This window comes from Bubalus kerabau, chromosome 10, assembly GCF_029407905.1.
Source record: "Bubalus kerabau isolate K-KA32 ecotype Philippines breed swamp buffalo chromosome 10, PCC_UOA_SB_1v2, whole genome shotgun sequence".
NCBI lineage: Eukaryota > Metazoa > Chordata > Mammalia > Artiodactyla > Bovidae > Bubalus > Bubalus kerabau.
Window position 1 is genome coordinate 36,900,045 of NC_073633.1, and position 19,334 is coordinate 36,919,378.

The 19,334-nt window shown below is 39.2% G+C and overlaps 1 long non-coding RNA gene across 7 annotated transcripts in view; it reads right to left on the reverse strand.

Moving 5' to 3' along the window:
• Positions 1-19,334, reverse strand: part of LOC129621184 (uncharacterized) — a 226,551-nt gene that overhangs the window by 77,480 nt on the left and 129,737 nt on the right. The window lies entirely within an intron of this gene.

The window sequence follows — 19,334 nt, forward strand, 5'->3', positions numbered from 1 at the left end:
TGTTTTTCAATATGAAAGGTATATGTCATAATTACCTTTACATATATGTTGGATTGTTACTTTTTCAATAAATTAAATATGTATCAATATAGTAGCTGGCTAAATCCTTATGACAACCCACCAAGATTATATTAGACCTAAAATTCACAAACTAGTAGAGCTGACATTTGCTCCTGTCAGGTCTGAGTCTTTGTCTACATCAACAACAGCAGAATTTTCTGCCTTTACTAAGCTATCTATTCTACGGCCAAAGACATGCATAGCCAGGTAACTCTCAGAGCAACCAAGTAAGAGAGAGCTGGGAGGAAGCTTGAATCTAAAAGTGGCTGTTATGACAAATATTAATCAGAGACAAGTTCTCATCTAACCACAAATCCCATAGTTTTTGAGTCAAATTTAAAATTCAGAGGTCATGTCAAACAGAATCAAGCTACAATACAACATGTGCTCATTCATTCATTCAACAATTAGTTGCTGAATGGCAGCTGTGTACCATTTATGTCTGTGCTTTTAACAGTATAATGTGAGTCACATATAAAATTTTAAATTTTCTAATAACCACATTTCTAAAAGCAAAAAGAAAGGAGTAAAACTAATTCTAATAATATATTTTATTTAATTCAATATATCCATGATTTATCATGGATAAATCAATCATTTGTCACGATTTATCATGTCATTTATAGGCAGCCCATACAAATATTTATTAAAGAGGTTGTTTACATCACAGTTCGTACCAGCCACATTTCAGGTGCTCAGAGTCACATGTGGCTATGCTACCATATTGAGAAGAGCAGTTCTAAACGCTTATGGGTATAGCAGTGAACAAAAAAAATACTTGGCTTTGTAGAGATTAACCCTTGTGGGGAGAATAGACAGTAAACAAATAAATAGGAAATGTCAGGTTGTTAACATGGTCTAAAAGGCCATATGTGATCTGCCCCAGTCACCTCTCCAAACTCATCATCATCACCATCTCCCACTGTTCCCCTGCAGTCTAGTACTGGACTGCAGGTCTAGTACCCACCCTTCTGCCTGTGAATAAGCCTGCCAAGCGCACACCACCTCAGGATATTTCCATTCACCTGGAACATTCTTTCCCAAGACATTTGAAAAATTTAAAGAACAAACTATTAATATATAATATTAAACATCTATTGAGTGAGTGCTTACTATATACATTACATACACTTTCTCAATAAACTGCCAATAAAATACACATTTTATACATAAGGAAACTGTACTTTACACTTATTGAGCATATACAGCTAGTTGTTATTCAGCCACTAAGTCATGTCCAACTCTTTGTGACCCTATGGACTGCAGCACGCCATTTACAGGCAAAGTAATGTCTCTGCTTTTTATTTATTTTTATTAATATTATGTCTGTGCTAAATCACTTTAACATCATACCTTTATTTATTCTCACATTTTTTTAATTTATTTATTTTAATTGGAGGCTAATTACTTTACAATATTGTAGTGGTTTTAATATGCTGTCTAGGTTAACCATCGGAGAAGGCCATGGCACCCCACTCCAGTACTCTTGCCTGGAAAATCCTATGGATGGAGGAGCCTGGTGGGCTGCAGTCCATGGGGTCGCTAAGAGTCGGACACGACTGAGCGAGTTCACTTTCACTTTTCACTTTCATGCATTGGAGAAGGAAATGGCAACCCACTCCAGTGTTCTTGCCTGGAGAATCCCAGGGACAGGGGAGCCTGGTGGGCTGCTGTCTATGGGGTCGTACAGAGTCAGACACGACTGAGCGACTTAGCAGCAGCTTAGCAGCAGGTTGGCCATAGCTTTTCTTTCAAGGAGCAAGCGTCTTTTAATTTCATGGCTGCAATCACCATCTGCAATGATTTTGAAGTCCCAGAAAATAAAGTCTGTCACTGTTTCCCCATCTATTTGCCATGAGGTGATGGGACTAGATGCCATGATCTTTGTTTTTTGAATGTTGAGTTTTATGCCAACTTTTTCACTCTGCTCTTTCACTTTCATCAAGGGGCTCTTTAGTTCCTCCTCGCTTTCTGCCATAAGGATGGTGTTACCTCCGTATCTGATATTTCTCCCTGAAATCTTGATTCCAGCTTGTGCTTCATCCAGTACATCATTCGTACTCTGCATATAAGTTAACTAACCAGGGTGACAATATACATCCTTGACATACTCCTTTCCCAATTTGTAAACAGTCCGTTGTTCCATGTCCGGTTCTGCTACTGCTAAGTCACTTCAGTCGTGTCCGACTCTGTGCGACCCCATAGACGGCAGCCCACCAGGCTCCTCTGTCCTTGGGATTTTCCAGGCAAGAATACTGGAGTGGGTTGCCATTTCCTTCTCCAATGCATGAAAGTGAAAAGTCAAAGTGAAGTTGCTCAGTCGTGTCCGACTCCTAGCGACCCCATGGACTGCAGCCTACCAAGCTTCTCCATCCATGGGATTTTCCAGGCAAGAGTACTGGAGTGGGTTGCCATTGTCTTCTCCAATGTCCAGTTCTAACTGTTGCTTTTTGACCTGCATACAGATTTCTCAGGAGGCAGGTCAGGTGGTCTGGTATTCCCATCTCTTGAAGAATTTTCCACCGTTTGTTGTGATCTTTGGCTTTGGCATAGTCAATAAAGCAGAAGTAGATGTTTTTCTGGAATTCTCTTGTATTTTCGATGATCCAGCAGATGTTGGCAATTTGATCTCTGGTTCCTCTGCTTTTTCTAAATCCAGCTTGAACATAGGCATGTTCTCAGCTCATATACTGTTGAAGCCTGGCTTAAAGAATTTCAAGCATTACTTTGCTAGCATGTGAGATGAGGGCAATTGTGTGACAGTCTGAACATTCTTTGGCATTGCCTTTCTTTGGGATTGGAATGAAAACTGATCTTTTCCAGTCCTATGGCCACTGCTGAGTTTTCCTAATTTTCTGGCATATTAAATGCAGCACTTTAACAGCATCATCTTTCAGGATTTGAAAAAGCTCAGCTGTAATTCCATCACCTCCACTAGCTCTGTTTGTGTGATGCTTCCTAAGACCCACTTGACTTCACACTCCAGGATGTCTGGCTCTAGGTGAGTGATCACACCATTGTGGTTATCCAGGTCATTGAGATTTTTTTTTTGTATAGTTCTTCTGTGTATTCTTACCACTTCCTCTTAATATCTTCTGCTTCTATTAAGCTAATATCATTTCTGTCCTTTATTTACCCATCTTCACATGAAATGTTCCCTAATGCTTCCTAAGGCCCACTTGGCTTCACACTCTAGGCTGTTTGGTTCTAGGTGAGTGATCACACCATCATGTTTATCTGGATCATTAAGACCTTTTTTGTACAGTTCTTCTGTGTATTTTTGCCACCTTTTATTAATCTTTTTTGCTTCTGTTAGGCTCTTACCATTTCTTTCCTTTATCATGCCCATCCTTGCATGAAATGTTCCCTTGATATCTCCAGTTTTCTAGAAGAGATCTCTAGTCCTTCCTCTATTTCTTTGCATTGTTCACTAAAGGCCTTCTTATCTCTCCTTACTAGTCTCTGAAACTCTGCATTCAGTTGGATATATCATTCCCTTTCTCCCTTGCCTTTTGCTTCTCTTCTTTCTTCAGCTATTTGTAAACCCTCCTCAGACAACCATTTTTTCTTCTTGTATTTCTTTTTCTTTGGGATGGTTTTGATCACTCCCTCTTGAACAATTATGAACCTCCATCCATAACTTTTCAGAAATTCTGTCTACTAGATATAATCCCTTGAATCTATTAATCACCTCCACTATATAATCATAAGGGATTTGATTTAGGTGATACCTGAATGGCCTAGTGGTTTTCCCTACTTTCCTCTATTTAAGCCTCATGATCTGAGCCAGTCAGCTCCAAGTCTTGTTTTTGCTGACTGTATAGAGTCTCTCCATCTTTGGCTGCAAAGAACATAACCCGTTTGATTTCAGTATTGACATCTACTGATGTCCATGTGTAGAATCATTTCTTGGGTTGTTGGAAAAATGGTGTTTGCTATGACCAGCATATTCTCTTAACAAAACTGTAGTCTTTGCTTCATTTTTCACTCCAAGGCCAAACTTGCGTGCTATTTTGGTAATCTCTTGATTTCCTACTTTTTCATTCCAACCCCTTATGAGGAAAATGACATCTTTGGAGGGAAGGTTAATTCTAGAAGGTGTTGTAGGTCTTCATAAAACCAACTTCGGTTTCTTTTGCATCAGTGGTTGGGGCATAGACTTAGATGTGATCCATGATTATTTATTTAACCAAGCTCTACTCAGCTTTTTTTTTTTCATTTTTAAACTTTCATGCTTAATGAATATTGCCTTAGGATTCTTTCTTAGCGGTAGAATTGCTGGGTCAAAAACTAGGGACACTTTTAGGTATTAGGGATAAACTATTAAATTACTTTCCAAAAAAGTTATACAAATTAAAGTTTAGCCAGCATAAGCAATAGCCTATTGCTCATCTCTCTCCTGTTTTTTAATTGTGTTTTTTACTTTTTGTTAGGTTTTTAGTCGTTCAATATGAGAAAGATAGCTTCTCGATGATGTTAATTATTTGTAAGGATAAGTATTTTTCATGTTTGTCAAAATTTTATTTCTCCCTATTTTGCCTCCTTGGGTCTACTATTATTTTTTCATTTACATGTTTATCTCTTTTCACTGCCAATAAGCACATGCTTGACTAGGGATATTAACTCTCTGCTTATTTTTTTATGATGCAAATGTCTGCTTTCCCCTTTGTCTTTTCATTCTGTTTTACTTCTGTTCTTTTATTATTTTTTTTCTTTACAACTGCTACTTTTGTTGTCATGTCTTAAAAATTCTTCCCCCCAAATTTTGGAAATGCTTCTCCATTCTCCTCTTCCCAACTACCCTGACTGAGCAGCCTAAGGAGGCCATTGTCTGGGATATTGTCTACCCCAACATATCACTTAAGAATGGTTTATCTGCAAGTGTTCCCATTTGCCCTTTCTTCAGTCCTCCCTTAGCTGCCCAGCAAGCTCATGGAAACTTTGTGCCAGGGCAGCCCATGCCCATGTCCCTTTAGGATCTAGCTTTCACAATCTTAGGCTTCCCAGGTGGCTCAGTGGGAAAGAATCTGTCTGTCCCTGCAGGAGACACAGGAGATGTGGGTTTGATCCCTGGGTTGGTAAGATCCCTTGGAGTTCAGTTCAGTTCAGTCACTCAGTTGTGTCCAACTCTTTGCAACCCCATGAACTGCAGCACGCCAGGCCTCCCTGTCCATCACCATCTCCCGGAGTTCATTCAAACTCACGTCCATCGAGTTGGTGATGCCATCCAGCCATCTCATCCTCTGTCGTCCCCTTCTCCTCTTGCCCCCAGTCCCTCCCAGCATCAGAGTCTTTTCTAATGAGTCAACTCTTCACATGAGATGGCCAAAGTACTGGAGTTTCAGCTTTAGCATCATTCCTTCCAAAGAACACCCAGGACTGATCTCCTTTAGAATGGACTGGTTGGATCTCCTTGCAGTCCAAGGGACTCTCAAAAATTTTCTCCAACACCACAGTTCAAAAGCATCAATTCTTTGGCGCTCAGCTTTCTTCACAGTCCAACTCTCACAGCCATACATGACCACTGGAAAAACCATAGCCTTGACTAGACAGACCTTTGTTGGCAAAGTAATGTCTCTGCTTTTCAATATGCTATCTAGGTTGGTCATAACTTTCCTTCCAAGGAGTAAGCATCTTTTAATTTCATGGCTGCAGTCACGATCTGCAGTGATTTTGAAGCCCCCAAAAATAAAGTCTGACACTGTTTCCACTGTTTCCCCATCTATTTCCCATGACGTGATGGGACCAGATGCCATGATCTTTGTTTTCTCAAGTAGGAAATGACAAGCCACTCCAGTATTCTTGCCTGGATAATTCCATGGACAGAGGAGTGGTGGACTGCAGTTCATGGGGTTGCAAAGAGTTGGACACAACTGAGCATGAGTTCCCTTCCATCATCTTTCAGAGCATTGATCTCATACATTCACCTTAAATTACTGCATTTTTGAGAACTATCTGACAGATTTTTAAGGAAGGAATAAAAATAGAGACAGGTCTTAAGTAGAGGGGAAAGAGCACTAAATTAGAATTCAGATCCCTGAGTGCTAATTCTGGTTCTGTTATTAATGACATACTTCTTACACTTAAGTTGTTTGGACCCACTATTTCTTATAAGACAAAAGTATTGACATAATGACCATCAGATGCCTTGTATTCAAAGGCCAACATTTCTCACTGAACACTAAGATATGAGTCTTCCTTTTCATCTGGCTTTGTAAGAAACATATTCCAAAGTACTACTGACAATTATATTACCTGCATAATGAGAATTCTAGGCATAAATAATTTTGAATGAGGCTCAATGATCTAACCTTCTGCTTCTTCAGGTCATTTATTGTATGATAATACAGGAAAAATCAGCTTCTCAAAAAATGTTATTCATCAGTGAAGAGAAATGATCAAGACTTGAAATTTCTTTACATGGTCATCAATTCAAACAGGAAATTACTTCTAATTCGGAAATATCACAAGTAATAGAGAGTTGACTTTTTACCTGAATTAGAAATAACAAATTTTATTGGGCTTGGAATCATCAGTAAAATATTAAGCTTCCTTTTCATATCCTACCCAATGAATAATGAACTGCTTCACTGGTCTTGAACTTGTTTTGGACATGAATTTATTGGACTATTTTCTGAGGGTAGACTTCCAGGCCAGAATTATACATTAGTAAGTGAATACAGAAGTTGGCCTTCTTTGTCTAGTGTAGAAACTGCCACCTCTTCTAAAATACAGAACAGATTTTCCAGTTCGTTTTGCAGAAATGGCTTTCATGGGATTTGACAACACAAGAGTCATTCATTAATCTAATTGTCTTCTGCCATGAAATTATGCTTAATGTTAGTAATGTGGAGACAGAAATATTATAAAATATGAACTGCTGAAGTAGCTGGAATACCCTGGCAATTTCCAACCACTTGATGGATTAATGCCCAATTCTGGTAAATTTTAGATACTGATTGATGAAGTCATTTAAAAGCAAATGTAATTAGTTTTAAACTTTATTTACCATTAAATTCCACATATTTAAACACTAAATATAATAATAGGTAAGGATGAGAAATTCTTATCAGAAATGACTGTCTTTAAAATAAGCACTCATTGAAATTACTGCAGTTTTTCAGAATCCAATTCTAACTCATATTTTCCCCTGTACTGTTGTCTAACTGATATTATCTTGGTAGTATAAATTATAAAAGAAATCATCTACATACATCCACATGCATACATACATTTTCACCTACTCTTTTTCCCTTTTTTTAGAAACCACTATTGTCAGAGAAAATCTACAGTCTTATTTTCTCAACATATATTTCCCCAGGAAATACGTATCTTCCTAATTTACTAAATAAGTTTGATAAAGCCTGAGTATTTGGGCCTAGAACACATAAAATTTTTGAGCTGTTTAAATATAATTTATATTAACCTATAAATTTTAAAATTCTCTGTGTTTGAGGTGTCAAACATTTCTGACAAAGGTCTCAGACTAAAGAATAATACTTGTGATTTTTTTCCCCAATCGTTAGCTTTTTTAGAAGTGAGCCCACAGAATATCCTGATGCCAGTTATAGTGACACGTAGTCTCAAAGAACCAGAAACTTTTGTTTCCATGGTGAAAAAACTGGGGATAAGGGATTTGTGCAGTGTTCACTGCTCCTACAGATTCCCTAAGCAGGTAAGTGTTCCATGCATTTCACAGGATGATTCCACCCGTAGCACCATCTCTGACCTGTCCCTCCCCTTAACATTGCCTCCAGTCATAAATGAACCACAAGGTCAAAAAGTATTAGCTGAAAAGCTTTCTAGGATTCTTGTCATGTTCTTCCCTTCTCTGAAATTTACTCTACTTAAAACTCGATTTACTGGGAAACTAACACCTGGTTGTTACATGCTATGCAACTCAGAGTATCTGAAATCACTGTGCCTTGGTTTATCTTTTAAATCCTGCCATCACCTCATCTTAAAGGAACACTGCAAAATAATACATCTTGGAAAGGTCTTTAAAAGCTAGCAAAGCCTAAACAGAACAAAACACGTCTGGTAGAGAGCTAAATGTTACCAAGGGTGAACAAGCACACGAGGGCAGTAACAAACATTGGTGTAGGGTTCCCCTTGGATGCATATGGCTATCCAGGAAGGAGCAGGCTCACTCAGCAGAACCCCACAGTTTGTTCTTTTGTTGTCTTTATTCTCTCTTTGCCACCTGAGGAGCAACTAAACATGACAATAAAAACCACAATGTATTATTAGAGCTCACATCCATTTAGTGCTGAGTTAATTAATTTACATCTGTTTCCTGATGATTTCTCACTATACCTCTATGAAGTTACAGATGAGAAAACTAGAGTTTAGTTTAAGGTCATGCTATTAGCAGGAAAAGGAACCAGAAGTCAAACCAAGATTATTTGGTTCCAGGGTCTCAATTAGGAAATGTGTGCTCAGTCGTGTCTGACTCTGCAGCCCCCTGGACTGTAGCCCACCAGGCTCCTCTGTCCATGGGATTTCCCAGGCAAGAACACTAGAGTGGGTTGCCATTTCCTCCTCCACAGCATCTTCTCAGTACAAAGATTGAATCCATGTCTCCTACCTTGGCAGGCAGATTCTTTGCCACTGAGCCTCTGGGGAAGCCCATATAAGAGGTAAAAAAAAATTCAGAAATATTTTTCCTGTCCACAGGTGTTTACAAAGAAATTGGCAAAGATAACCTCTCACTGAGTACCTGTGTCTCCTGTGGCTCCTGCATTGCAGGCGGATTCTTTGCCACTGAGTCACTGGGGAAGCCCAGGTTCCAAGTCTAACAGTATAAGAAAAGAGTATACCTGTCATCATGCTCTATATTCTCTTCAGTGTCCAATAAATGGTATTTTATTTTAATGCAGCCTGAAAGGTAAAATATATATATATTGTTTTCTAGAAGTGCTTAGTTCATCTTTATGAAAATTTGAGATTGAAGGGATTGAGATTGCAGCCTTATGTTCATTGTAACCATTAGGTCAAAGTGTTGTTTTGAGTCTGAAGTATGTGAGAAATTATCATATACCTCCATTTCAGCTGACTATGAAGAGCTAGCCATGTTTTTTAAAAAATATTGTTTGCCAGCCTTCAGCCCTCCATGTTATCTTGACGGCACTTATCTCTTAAGTCAGATATTGAAAGTCAAGATTGAAACAGAAGTAAGAAATAATACTGGGCAGTTCCTACCTTCATTGAACTTTTGTTGACTGTACATTTCTACTTTACTTTCAATGCGTAGACTGAGTGCATAGAAGGCAGAGAACTGTGGCCTCAGTCTGATTTTTAAAAAGAAAATTGTTTTTAGTCATTTGAACACAGAAAGTTTGGAAAAGTAGAGATTCTGATATACTAGTACTGGAAATATAAACTGGTAATTTGGCCTCTTGAGAAACCTATATGCAGGTCAGGAAGCAAGAGTTAGAACTGGACATGAACAACAGACTGGTTCCAAATAGAAAAAGGAGTTCGTCAAGGCTGTATATTGTTACTCTGCTTATTTAACTTATATGCAGAGAACATCATGAGAAACGCTGGGCTGGAAGAAGCACAAGCTGGAATCAAGATTGCCAGCAGAAATATCAAGAACCTCAGATATGCAGATGACACCACCCTTATGGCAGAAAGTGAAGAGGAACTAAAAAGCCTCTTGATGAAAGTGAAAGAGGAGAGTGAAAAAGTTGTCTTAAAGCTCAACATTCAGAAAACTAAGATCATGGCATCTGGTCCCATCACTTCATGGGAAATAGATGGGGAAACAGTGGAAACACTGTCAAACTTTTATTTTTTGGGCTCCAAAATCACTGTAGATGGTGATTGCAGCCATGAAATTAAAAGACGCTTACTCCTTGGAAAGAAAGTTATGACCAACCTGCTGCTGCTGCTGCTAAGTCGCTTCAGTCGTGTCCGACTCTGTGCGACCCCAGAGACGGCAGCCCAGCAGGCTACCCCATCCCTGGGATTCTCCAGGCAAGAACACTGGATTGGGTTGCCATTTCCTTTTCCAATGAGTGAAAGTGAAAAGTGAAAGTGAAGTCGCTCAGTCATGTCTGACTCTTAGTGACCCCGTGGACTGTAACCTACCAGGCTCTTCTGTCCATGGGATTTTCCAGGCAAGAGTACTGGAGTGGGGTGCCATTGTGTTCTCCATGACCAACCTAGACAGCATATTAAAAAGCAGAGACATTACTTTGCCAAGAAAGGTCCATCTAGTCAAGGCTATGGTTTTTCCTGTGGTCATGTATGGATGTGAGAGTTGGACTGTGAAGAAAGCTGAGCGCCAAAGAATTGATGCTTTTGAACTGTGGTGTTGGAAAAGACTCTTGAGAGTCCCATGGACTGCAAGGAGATCCAACCAGTCCATTCTAAAGGAGACCAGTCCTGGATGTTCATTGGAAGGACTGATGCTAAAGCTGAAACTCCAATACTTTGGCCACCTCATGCGAAGAGCTGATTCATTGGAAAAGACTCTGATGCTGGGAGGGATTGGAGCCAGGAGGAGAAGGGGACGACAGAGGATGAGATGGCTGAATGGCATCACCAACTGCATGAACATGAGTTTGAGAGAACTCCGGGAGTTGGAGACAGACAGGGAGGCATGCTGCAATTCATGGGGTCGCAAAGAGTTGGACATGACTGAGCAACTGAACTGAACCTACTAAACTGAATAAAGTTGATTATGTGAGTATTCTTTTATTGTTGTTGTTCAGTCGTTCAGCCATGTTCAACTCTTTGTGACCCCATGGACTGCAGCACACCAGGCTTCCCTGTCCTTCAGAGCTTGTTCAAATTTATGTCCATTGAATTGGTGATGCCATCAGACCATCTCATCCTATGAGCCACTGAGTTGGTGATGGCATCCAACGATCTCATCTTATGACCCAGAAATCTTGTCTTTTTGGTACAGGTCCTACAGAAAAATCTCATACTTGTGAACAAAGACATGTGTCTAAGAGTTAAATGTATTCATACTATGAAATATTATGCCACAGTTCAAATGAGTAACAAATCTACATGTATCAACATTGGTAAATCAAATTATGTAGATAAAACAAGCAAGCTGCAAAAGGATGTATAAGAGATAAAATCATCTTCAAAAGGTTTAAAAACTTTTAAAGTAATATATGTATTGGTTGTAGTAGCAAAAATAGTCAGCAAAAGTTTGAAAAATAAAGTATTTACATCTATAAATTTACAATAGTCATCCCTTTGAGGATAGAGAATGGAAAGGGATACATAGGCATCCTCAACCGCATTCATAAGATTTATTTCTTTAAAACACACATACACACACACACAGTACATCTGAAGTGCAATGTTAAGATTTGATAAAGTTGTATCATGGGTCCATGGATTTTTATTATATTATTCTCTATACTTGTCTGCATGTTTGAAATATTTCATTATAAAATATATATTTTTAAATCACCCAAGCACAAGAACATTTCTCAGAGGAATCACCAAAGCAAGGAAAAATGAAACATCCCTCTCAACTTCCTTCCCCTATAAGAAGCCATGAATTATGGAGCCAAGAATGCTTTGTATTTATGAGAGGGATCTTTCTAAAGGATACCTCACATTTATAAGTGAGTATCCATGTAAAGATCACTGCTTTTTCATTCTGAATTCCAGACAAGGATATCCCACATTGGATTCAGTACAAGCTCCTGATCCCCAAAGTATTAAGGCTAGCTCTGCTTAACATTTTATTTCTTAGCAGAACACTTCAGGAATTCAGAGAGAGGATCACCCAGCTAGATCAGGGTGTTGCCCTGCCCCTGGAGCATAGGGGAGATAAGATAACTGCAGAAATGAATGATGGAATGAACTGAGCCCTCAGTGTGCTATGATGTTTATAAGACCACAGCCATCAGAACATGTGTATGCATTTTCCCCTTAAAACATCTTTTGAGTGGTAGTTGTGTGAAACAATGATCTGTTGAATTTAATTCACAGATCAAAGAGGGAGGAAATTAACCAACACAGTAAATTGATTATTTCATGGGTGACATAACCAAGGCAATGATTTATCTTAATAAAGAGCAACTTCCCTCTAGTCCTTAACTGAATTCCAGCCAATGCAATAATACTCGGCTGTTAATGACTTTGATGTTGATGTGGAAAAGTGAATGACTGCATAATCACTGAAATGGGACCTCATCACAGTTGGAAACGTTTAAGCCAAATCATTTTGGACTGTGAAAAGAGCCCTGCGTGGTGGAGATTGGCTGGGTCCCAGCTCTTCAGTCTTAACTAAACAGGGCCTGAAAACTTTATCATGTTGCACCGCTCCGGGCTGGACCATAACTCTGACAGCTCACAGGGACTGGAGTTTAATGTATATGTCTGTGGCCTCACAGAGGAAGAAAGAATTCCAGGGCTTATAGCACCGATAATAAATACATGTCTATCAGCATTCAGCTGAAAGTGTAATTAGTTAAATCCGTCTTTGGGAGAGGGAATAGAAGAAAGGAAACAGAAGTCTGCTTAAAAAAAAATTGAACCAAAAGCTTATTTTTATACCCCATGTTACTAAATATGGCTTAAGAGCTTGCAAGACAGCATTAGTCATAGATGGCAGCCACCCCCTCCTCCCCCCTCCACTCCCCATTTCTAAATAATAAAATGAACTAAAATTAGAGCTGCTTTCAGGTTCAGTCACTTGATTATTATTATCTGAGTTACAGCTGAGAAGGCTATAAGGAGAGGAAGCACCCTTGGGAAACTGAGTGACTCCCCGATGCCCACATTTTTTACTTTCATATGAGGAAAAGGAAAACATCTTCCATCTCAGTCCAGTCACCATCAGCCAACCCAATAGATTTCCTCTTGCGCTAATCAGATCCTAGATAACATCAGCTTCCTAGAGTTAAATTATTACATCCATGTATTATAACGCCAGCCTCTAGCAAGCCCTCCAATACACCCTTTTTTTCTTCCCTTGTCTCCACCCACCTACCCTCCTCAGCACCTCCCATTGTCCCCAGATACTCCTAAGCAGAAGTTCCAGGGAATTGTTCAAGAGAGCCAAGACCAGCCTCTGCAGCCAAAACTTGGTGACCCATCTTTACTAGAGACACAGCTGCAGGTAGAACTGGAGGAGTGCCAAGCACTTGCCTGTTTAAATACTACAGAGCCCCCAGGCTCAAGAAACTCAGGATGTTCCATTCTGATCATGTAAAAAAAAATTTTAAAAAAAATCTTTGTTTAGAGGCAAGGATTGTTAAACTGCTCATCCAGGCCTGCAGCTGGGGTTGACTCAGAGTGCAGAGCTGGAAAATGCCCGGGTGGCAAGATTAGAAACTCATTTGTGTGGTTTGTGTGGCCTTGCCAGGAGCCTCCTCTTTTCCTCTCCTCTCTCTTTTAGTCTGAGCCTTGATCAGTTTATTACTTTAGAGGCACCCTTTTTCTGCTGGGAACTTGGTCTGGCCATGTCCCAGCAGCTTTTCTCCAGGGCATTAATGCCCTTGAAGTTTCTTTCCTATTCATCCATTTACTTATGTGAGATCATCTAAGAAATTTTCAATAGTCTGTACCTTTTTCTTTTTTAAATTTTACCCTCCCCAAACTGTTCTCCCTCATGCACACACAATTCTTTTGTTTCATCCCCTCTCCTCAAGTTCGATCTGAAGCCAAGTGCTTTTAATTTTTAGCTTCACTTTGCAAGCCTGGACTTTCAGGAATATATGTTATGAAAGCAGGGAAAGAAAAGACTTTCTTGTCATCAAAACCATAATAATTATGTGTCAAAGATAATTACTGCTTGGTGTGTAATACATCTAATACCAAATGACAGAAAAAGTAGTCTACCGGCAGACGAGGGTAACTGCCGGCTGGCTGAAATCTGATATAAAATTAACCACCAGGCTCAAGCTCTCTGCCCACTGGAATTTTACCAGATAAAGGCCAACTCCACCCCAAAAAAGAAGTTCATAGCAATGACTATTTGTACTTACTGTTGTATTTTTAAAAGTGCATATATGTACGTATGTAATAAATACTAGCTGGGTGTCTCATAAAGATTTCAGACTACATTCAAGTGCCTGAGACACTATTTGAGGAGTAAAATTATTATTAAAATAGCTAAGGAGCACAAGCAAACTCTGGGCAATAAGAGTGAAAGCCTTCAGAGATATACTAGTAGTTCTGCTCCATAATACTGATTTAGAATCTGAATTTTATCTGGGAAACCAAAGCTTTAAAAGCAAAGCACTTAAGATGTTTAGAAAACACACACCACCACCACTGGAACATAGAGGGGTGAAGAGAAGTCTGGAGATGTTACTCAAATAAAATGTGATATTGTCTCAGAAATTTCCCTTCATTAGGCTGGGAGTGATGTAGAGTAAGAGTTAACTATTAAGATCGGCAAACTCAGGAATTCTGCTCAAATGTTCCTTCTGGACAACTTTGTAGCTGAGGATGAGGCCCAGCTTCTTTTGGCACCATGATTCCTCTGCCCCATTTCACCATGAACAAAATCAGCTGTGCTGGGCAGAGCTGGCTTGAGCCCAGCAAAGGCACACATGTTAGTTGCCAGTAGGCAGGGCTACATGGTTTATGCATCATTTGGAGTGCATCTGAACCTAACCCATTTCATCAGCAGCAAAAATTGTCTCTGTGATAGCACGAGAGGCCAGAAAGTTAGATAAAGAACTGAGTGCTTGGAAACTCTTCCCTGATTAACTGAAACCAGTCATCAGCTTGCAGACCACCATCACTCTGCTTACTCATGCTATCAATGGGCTTGGGTCCAGTTCATAGACAGAGGCACAAGTGCGGAAGTTTTTAGAGAACTTCAGTGACTCTCTGAGGTCCCAAGGTGACTGGTGTCCACCCATCCTATCTGTCAAAACTAGACCTGAATCCAGCACGACATCATCTCCTGATGTTAAATAAATATAAATGAATAAATATAAATAAATGTTAAATAAATATAAATGAATCCTCAGGGGCCTATCGAGTTCATACTCATCTCCATCCAAAATCCTGCAACTGCTTTATTGAAACAGATCATTTTGATTTAGTGCTAAACTGCTCCTGTACCATTTGGCCGTTCTGCATCAACTACACAGGAATCCCTCGTTAACTTTGGGGGTTACATTCTTGGAAACTACTGAGGTTGGCAAAGCTACATTTGGCAAGACCAAGAATCAGGAAATAATAAAAAGGTATTAAGGACATATACCTAATAACAATGCATAAAACTTCTAGAAGGCATCTGATTTCAGAACCTAGAATAATTAGCATTAGGCATCTTCTCCAGTTGGCAATCATTTATTTGTTTAGGAAATATTACTTCATCATCATGACTGGCTGAGGCAGAACCTCTTGCAAATTTTTTGCAACTCAAACTGTACCAGCTCAAAAAAACATTTTTTAAAACTATTTCTTACTGGATTAAAATTCAGTGCCCTTTGCACCTAGATCCTTCTTTTTGTTTTTTCTACCTTTGAGAATTTCTACCTCTAAGAATATTCACTGGAAGGACTGATGCTGAAGCTGAAACTCCAATACTTTGGCCACTTGATGCGAAGAACTGACCCATTTGAAAAGATCCTGATGCTGCGAAAGATTGAAGGCAGGAGGAGAAGGGGATGACAGAGGACAAGATGATTGGATGGCATCACCGACTCAATGGACATGAGTTCGGGTGAAATCCGGGAGTTGGTGACAGACAGGGAGGCCTGGCGTGCTGCAGTCCATGGGGTTGCAAAGAGTCGGACACAAATGGGCGACTGAACTGAACCGAACTTCTGAGAAAGTCTGAGATAACTGCCTATCCTTTTCCTAATTATTAGCTTGTTTAAGTGTACACATTTCTCCTTGATTTGAGTGGCTAGAACATGAAGAATTTCTCTCTACACCATGTTATAGACCCTAGTTATGGTCTGCTACAGAGGTGGCGAGACAGAGATGAACTGATTTGAGTTATGCATAAGGAAACATACTTTTTCTAAAATATATTTGCTATGCAAGAACAAAACTGTGCTGATCTCAAATCAAGAGCTAGTGAAGGATTGCAAATTTACTTTCCCTCCTCACCTCTAAGATTTTGATATGGAAACTAAAGCTGTCTTCCAACCTGGCTGCTCACAGGAGAAATTAGGGATAGTAAAAACTGGACTGCTGAGACATGAAAAGAATGACACAATGTGTTCTCAAGAAATAAGGTAAGTAGTCATATTGTGGCTTCCATGTTAATGCTTCATAATTTTTCACAAAATATTCAAAACTGTATTTCCACTATAGTTTTCTCGATACAATACTGTCTTGAGCCCACATTGCTTTTCTGAAGACTGTTGTATGAAATGGAATAAAAATTTTTAATGCTTGACCTAAAGATATTATTATTTCCAGCTAAAGAAAAAGTAAAAAAGCATTTTAAATATATATGTATATATATAAAAACATATTCTTATTACATGAATATTAAAAATCATTCCCAATAACAATCTTAATAATCCATAAGATAACAGAATTTGTGGTAAAGTTTAAGATAGAAGGTAATGACAAATATAGACTCTATAATTCCAAAACACATGCAAATAAAGACAAATAGAAAAGCAGTGAAATGGCATTCAGAGAATAAGTTTCGACTTTTTTATCATATGGATTATTTAAAATCTTAAATAAAAAAATAACCATCAAGATTCTGTATTGTGTTGCAAAAGAAAGATTCTCTAAGCTACATCTCTGTGAGCCACTGAGGGCAGATTTCTTTCTGGTACTCAAAATAATATTTAAAACTTGTCTCAACCATACATTTATTTATAATCTGGTTTCCAATGCACCAAGTTATTAGATGTCAGTTCTCAATTTGCCAAGCATAAAGTATTATTTCTATTGGAAAGCCATGGTATACTTTAATGTTCCAGCATACTCCACCTACATTGAATTTTGATCCCGGACAGGCTTTAGTGATTCATCATTCCTGGCATCCACTTCCTTGAGACATCTGATTGGATCGAAATGATGTAAAGAGAAAGGCAAAATATACAAACCAGTGAAATTCACCCAAAAATACAACTGGGTTTTTCTTATCCTCGCTGTTACTGAAGAAAAGTTTTGAAATGAAACATATTTATGTTTAGCCACACAAAAAATAAACAACCTTGGAAAATTGTTAAAGAAAAGCTACCAAACAAGGTACAAATAACAAATGGTTAAGACACTTGTTTTTACAAATCCAGCATCACAGCATACAGCAGATAGGCACAGATTCTCAAGACATGCTAGTCATGATATTGCAATAGCAATGTCTCCTAGAATAAAAGTAGGAAAATGACTACGGCTGGTGTGAATTGCTTTGTCCAGTGCAATGAAGGTGTGAGAAATATTTCCGGGTGGCCTTGAAGTGTGACCTGGGCCATTCATTACTTGTGTGCCTTATTTATACTTTTCCTCTGTGATATAAACGTTAAAGTATCTGGTTTACCAGCATTTAACTATCTGATGAGTCACAGCAAACCCTAACAGCTTTCTGTATTTATTTTCTAGGAGTAGGGGCTGCAATGATTCCATCTAGTAGCTTTTGTTATTAGTTCTGCTACCCAGCTTGTGAAATATGCAAATTCCCTAAAGGTCAAAAGAAGCTTTAAATGTTAACAAAATCCTCTGGATTTTGTGTAAGGAAGCTAGCACAGAGCATCTACTCACACGCTCTCTTCCTCTTTGTTTGGAAGTGCTTTTGTTTAGAGTGATGTTAAATATCATCTAACCAGACAGTGACAGGAGCATTGATCTGCTTAACCTTGCAGTGAACTGAACATGGTTCATCCATTCCCACAACCAAAACCTGGGCCAAATGGGCGAATGGCTCTGACAGGGAAAAGTGGGAGCTTCCCTGATTAATAGCTAAGATGCAGAGTATTTGCAAAAGAAATTAGAAGAATGCATTATCTGGAGACATTTCCTGCCACCAAATCAGCCCCACTTAGGCCGCTGACTGAGAAATCCCAGAAGGCGTTCTCCTCTGAATGTGGCCTGCGTCAATGGCACATTTCTGAATTGTCAGGCTGAAAGCCATCAATAGTCATAAAGAGAAGGATGTGTCTTCATTGGGGGTGTGTTGATGGATCTGATCCAGAACATGAGAGGTGATTCCCGGGTTAGTTGGATGTTGGACATATTTGGGTCTGGTGACGGTGCTTCTGATTTTAAATCAAAACCATTCTCTTGCTTCATTCAGTACATTACATAATGTGAGTAGGGCTGTCTATATGCATAATTATCACCACTCATGAGAAACAGGCCCAAAAGAATTCTCTGACCTTGTGCTGATAAATTGTGCTGAAGGAACAAGGGGCTCAGAACTGCCAGTCTCAGTTACGAAATCTGAAAAATTAAGTTGGACTGAAGGGAAATCAAGCTTCTGCATGGCACATTTCTCAGTAGACTGATATGCTAATCTACTGAAGTCTGTTCCTCAGGACCTCAGTTCAAGCCCTCCCTCTGCTTGCCGGTCAGCACATCATCCCCGGCACTAAACAACATGCTTGTAATTTCCAACCTGACTGGAATTAGCTCCCGAGAAGAGCAGGGAGGGGAGGTGGGGAGGGGGAAGGAAGTTAGAAAGAAACGGTTCAAAAAGTACTCTCTCCAAATCAGAAACATCTGGTAGAGTCATAAATGGTTTTAGGTAGACACAAGCGACAAGGGGGTCCACGTAGAAGCATAAAGGAACGAAACCACCCCTTACTGAAAGTTCCCAGGTAACCAAAACAAATGGTATCAGCATATATTAGAGCAAACTTTTGAACCTGCTTGGTGGCTGACATTCTAGCATTTTGAATGTGGTTCCTATTACGAAGAACCACGTAATACTAAGGATCTCTGTGTGCCATTCTGAACGCCTGAAATTCATGTCTTAAGTGCTTTATATTATTTGTTGCCCATTAATCTCATTGAAGACCCTTCTTATTATAATTCCTAAGGGGACTTTTCTAGAAGAAGCAAGAAAAAAAAAAGGATGCTTTTCTCCCTCAGTTCTGATAAAACTGACACTCTGACTTACAGGATCTTTCTAAAGACATGAAAAATATGGGGTGTGAAAAGGAGCTTCTATCTCTATGGTGTGTGTCAAGGCGTACTTTAGAAAGATCCGAACATTGGACATTCTAGAAGGAAATTATAAACTGCTCAGCCCTTCTTGTCTTCTGTGTGAAGCCCTCCCAAACCTGCCTTGAGAAACCAAATTTAAAAAATTTAATAAAAAAAAAAAAGGCAGTGTGAGGTCTAAAGAAGTGTGGTCACCAGAAAAT